At 45.9% G+C, this 5,344-nt stretch overlaps 1 long non-coding RNA gene across 1 annotated transcript; it reads right to left on the reverse strand.

The window, feature by feature from the left end:
• Positions 1–307: 307 nt before the first annotated feature.
• On the reverse strand, positions 308–3,785 carry LOC120675666. Its single transcript, XR_005675439.1, has 7 exons — positions 3,326–3,785; positions 2,845–3,227; positions 2,266–2,729; positions 1,905–2,172; positions 1,497–1,819; positions 1,306–1,413; positions 308–1,058 (listed from the first exon to the last, which is right to left on the reverse strand). It is a non-coding gene; the product is annotated as an uncharacterized LOC120675666 (long non-coding RNA).
• Positions 3,786–5,344: the final 1,559 nt, after the last annotated feature.

A 5,344-nucleotide genomic window follows, 5' to 3' on the forward strand; every position in this document is an offset into this window, starting at 1 on the left:
CTGTTATAAACCAGTGAGTCAGAGCGCAATCATTGTGTGTCAGAACTAGCCATTGAAGCCCTGGCAGACCGTCCGCGCCCAAGGGGCGGACCGTCCAAGGTTCAAAGTTCTGAACCACCAGAGACAAACATCGTCTCTGGTACAAATTGAAATTAGCCGGCGGACCATCCGCGCCCTAGGGGCGAACCGTCCGCCGTTCAACCTTTGAGCCCCACCAGAGAAACAACCTCTCAAGTACAAACCTTCAAATGACCGGCGGACCATCCGCGCCCCAGGGGCGGACCGTCCACCGTTCAACTTCCTTTTCCAACAGAGACAACACAAGTCTCTGGACAAAAAATGATTAGTGAGGCAGACCGTCCGCCCACCTGGGCCGGACTGTCCACCAGCCAAATTTAATTCCAACCAGAGTCTAACATGCTCTCTGGTACGGGGGCGAACCGTTCGCGCACCAAGGGCGTACTGTCCGCACTTAGGCAGTTATCTCTCAAACTTTAGATCTTTCTCAAACTTTTTCAAAACGTCGTTAGCCCTCATGCATGAATCTAGACATTTTTAGCAAAATGGCACTAAAGACCCGTCAAGCACGAGTACACGACCCCTCTTGATAGAATGGCTATCTATCCAACAAATCCGGTCATTTTTCATCCACTAAACACCTTATGACCGGTAAAATTTCAAAAGTCATATTTGATACCTTTGCCTTGAGCCCGAGCATTGCACATCATCTCCAAAACTCCACACGTTCACATTCAAATCCCTTTCATCCATGGATCAACCTATGCTCATTATCTCAAATGAAATCGTTAATCTACAAATTGTTGTTATTGATTACCAAAACTCGAATTAGGGGTCTAGATGCTTTCACCGACTCTTATCCGGAGGGTGTAGGCTGACGTCCCCCCCCCCCCCCCCCCACGCACAAGGCCCCTGTGCACGCAAAAATGAAAGGACAAAATTACAGTGGTACAAAATGGAATTACTGTTATCATATAAACCGCGAGTGCAACCATACCTTCAATCTCATCATAGCTTGTGGCGATTCGGCCATAGACACCCTAGCATATAAATTAATATTGAAACAACTTGGTTTATCATATAAACTTTTGATGATTCGGTCATAGGCAATGGAATGTAGTTCATTGATCAATAATATATGTCCATCAGTGATTAATAATTTTATGTTAACAAACATAACCATTAAATATATGCCATGGTAATTTCAGCTATCGAAATGGTTCTATACTTTAGAAACTAGTTGATTCACATATAAAGTAGTGTTTGTAGCATATACACTATCAGTACCTGCGCTTTATCGTGATTTGGTGGTGCCTGACCTCTCGCATCCCTGCCCACATCTGATTATGTAAATGCACCATCCTCCGGGTCACTCCTTGACGGCAAGACGGCTTCCTGCTTGACCATCAACAAGTAATGTGATTAATTTATATGTTTACATGCTGATACAACACTGATGTAATAAATGTTTGACACACCTTTGTATCCGCATTGGTATAGAAATCAATGTCTGGCTGGGCGTGCAAAATTACTTGATATGCATCATTCATTGCATCATCAGCTTTGTCAGTTCCGAACGATGACATGATGGCACGAGTTATGAGCTTCAATGCAGATCGGAACAGCCTGTTGTGTCTTTGCCGGTACGTCTCTCCATCCTTGCCTTGTAGCTTTTTGTCCATCCGATCGAAAGGGAGGTTCTTTTTGGCATCTCGGGTGTATCGCCGGAGGATATACTTGCCTGGTATGCGATCGAGGTTAACCTGCATGAACACTCGGCACAGGTGTGCACAGAGGAGCCCTGCAAGTATGATACGATCAGTTTAAATGAATGTGTACACCTGCATCGCCCAACAGATACAAGGACATGTCATTTTTTTACAGACCTGTTTGTTCCCATGTATTGCATTCACACTTGAACTCCCCTATGTCTTCATTAGCATGTATCTTGAATTTGTGCTGTCAACACACAATCTTTGATGCTGCATTGCTGTGCTGGACGAGCCATGCATGTGGACCGCCATCGTCATCTCAGACTGCCTTGTAGCTGGTTGCTAACTTCATGGTCTTCTCAAATCTCTCAAAAACAGCTTTGGTGTACACCCTTGCGACACGTAATTCAAACCCCCAGTTTCCAAGTGTTTTTGGCCTAGTCTGCTCAGCAATACAAGAAGGTTTTCAATGTCATAGTAACTTAGTACAACAGGGGTAACAAGAAGCATAATCAATATCACCATGACAACATACCGTGTTATGGTAAGTAGCAGATGCCTCAATCATCATCTCATGGTGCAGGTACTTTGCCATTTGCTTTGCAAATTCGTGCATAGGTGTTGACGGACCAACATGTGCACTTTTTACTGCAAAATTCACACCCTCCCCACGCTGGGTGGAAACCATTATTCCACAATACAGTGGCTTCATGTAGGCTGGAACCCATTGCGTTCGCATCTCATACAGCGACTGCAATGTTGGGTCTCCACGAAGTTCAAACTCCCCCAGCATCCATTCCCATGCCTGTTCAAACTCAGTGACAGTCAGTGGATGGTTTATCACTGATTGGAACACCTCCTTGAAGTTCCTCTTCTCAAATCATGCATACAACTCGTTGAGCTATGGCATGAATTTTATCAACACATGTCATCTGCACAACCTGTGGATAGATGTTGGAAACACCTTTTTTATAGCATCGGGCATTGCTGGGTCCTGGTCTGTTGGTGTCCATTTATAAATACGATATACATGTTAGGCAAAGTATACATGGTACACAGGCGCTACATAAGTAGTCATACATTGTGGAAGATTTTATGGAATAAGAACGCTGACCTGTTAGGATCACCCTCGACTCCGTCCCACCCATGCACCTCTTGAAGGTAGAGAAAACCCATTCAAATGTCTCCATGGTCTCATCGCCAAGCAGCGTGAATGCAAAGACAATATTCTTCAAATGGTTGCTACCGCCCACGAACATAGCGAGGGGCTTGTCATACATATTGGTGCTGTGCATAGTGTCAAAGGTAAAGACATCACCAAAGTCAGCGTAATTTCCCTGCTGACTTGCATGGGACCAGAGAATGCTCATTATCTTCCCCTCTTTGTCTAATAGGTAGTCGCAAAAAAACTGTGGGTTCTCAACCTTGCATTCACCAAAGAATGCTAGAAGCTTACTGATATCAATTGCTTGGTTCTCGCGTACATGGTCTGCATGCCTGTCAAAATACATGTCCATTGTTAGTTTAAAACAAGCCATTGTTCACCAGTAACACAATGCAGTGCCAACGATCATATATACCAGTACTTCACTTACATATTTTGCATGTCGCGGCTGGTCAAAGGCATGTTTTCTGGCCTTCCATGTATATTTTCCATCAAGTTTATGTATACAGGCGTCATTAAGCTGGTTGATGAATTCCTTGTAGGTTGGGTCCCGCTTCTTTGCTGAATAATAGTGTTTTGCCGCTTGTTTAGTGAGCATTGGGTGGTTGTGTGATGCTTCGAACACCTCAATTGCAACTGATGTAACCTCCTTGTTGGAGTTCAAATGTTTCCGTAGTTTCATCCCAGCCTTGCACCCACCTCTCTTTGTACCCCTGTTGCGCTCCTTTGGGACAGGAGAGTTGCTGCTTGCAGATGCACCCTCTCGGGTGCAATTTAACCACTTCACGTACGTCTTCTCACGGTACCTCTTTATTCCAAAACCAGCCTCTTCAACGTACTTGCTGTAGAAATGATATGCATGGTCGACAGAAGAGAAAGTCATACCCACTCGGGACACGATTTCTGGACGTATAGAAGCAGCCTGTAACATAGTTTGTTGTCATATAAACTGCCAATCACTTGGTTTAAACTGGTATTTTCGTCATAGGTAACCGATTTACTGAACCCCAATACTTGTGCACCAAATGACCAAGCAGTGTTATCATTTAAACTAGTGGTTACATCGTACTAAAACGAACTATGATCATTTAAGCAATAGGTTTCATCCACAACATGGCCCTATATAAGTAAAGGAATTGGTAATGGCGTCATAGAAACCTGTTATTTGTTCATACAAACTGATTGTTGCAAAATACATCATGGCCTTATCGGGCGTACTAACAGTAGCTTATTTTCTATAAAGTTGCAATATGATCATATAAACTGTAACGACAAACAAAGATAATGGTACTGCATCATTAAAACTAGTGTCCTGTGCAATATTTGGCAACCATAGAAACCCCACTTTTTGCAAAGATCGTTAGAAACAAAAAACATTCTTCACATCAACTTAGTACACTAGGATTTCAAAAAAACCCATATAAACCGGCCTAAAGTTCATACAAAGGCCGAGGATTTCTATGTACATACCGGAATGTACTGTAGATCTTCAGGAGTGTCTTGTTTGTGGTCGCCGGCCACTGGCATCGGGGATCACATGGCCGGCCCCATGTTGACTGAGGCGCATTTGAGCCCATATTGCCACCAGTTGGTCGCGGAGGCGGTAGCACCAAGCCCGGAGCTGGGAGAGATGCTGGTGGAGTACTGAAGAGCGAAGCTTCCGGTCGAGGTCGAGGTCGCGGTGGAGGACCATGCTCAGGGGACGGCGCCGCCGTCGATTCGTACAATGCCATCAAGTTTAGCTCGTCATCCTCGTAAAGGGCGCTTTATCCGTCGGAGTAGGAGGGCGAGGGCGGCGGCGTACCAAAGAAGCAATAGTTCCCCTTCCGAGCCCTCACGTAAGGCACCGAATCCGGCGTCAAGGCAAATGCGCCAGCGTGCGACGTGGAGGACCTGCCCTCCATGGAGGCACGTGCTCCGGCCTTCGACGTGCCGGAGCTGTCCGCCATAAAGTTGCCGGCCTTCGAGGTGGCGGAGCTGGCTTGGTCTGCCGGCGTTGAGGAAGCTTTTGGAATTAGGGAGGGATGAGGTGCCATAGCGGCAAATCGAGGTGGAAGAGACATCGTGCCGTTCGTGCTGCGCGGAAGAGACTGATGTACTGTTCTGCTTATATAGATGACGCGTGTGGTTCGACCAAGGCCGGTTTCTATGACGGCCATCTTCATTAGTTTTCTACGACCCATTGTGACCACCCTGATTCCTTTGCATTGTACTTATATATCATATAAAATGTTTCCATTGCACAACATGTCTGGTTTATACTACAGCCTACCCGTTTTCTGTCGTGTGTACTGTAGTTAGGGGATCAAGAACGACCGGTCGCCGCGCGTGGTGTTGTGCCAGAGTGTCACGGTGCTGTATACGACATATAAGCTTAGGGTTCTACGACATCAAGCTTCACAGGTCGAGCGGGATCCGCCCTCGGGCACTGAGGTGGCCTCGGGCTGCG

Source organism: Panicum virgatum, chromosome 5N (genome assembly GCF_016808335.1).
Source record: "Panicum virgatum strain AP13 chromosome 5N, P.virgatum_v5, whole genome shotgun sequence".
NCBI lineage: Eukaryota > Viridiplantae > Streptophyta > Magnoliopsida > Poales > Poaceae > Panicum > Panicum virgatum.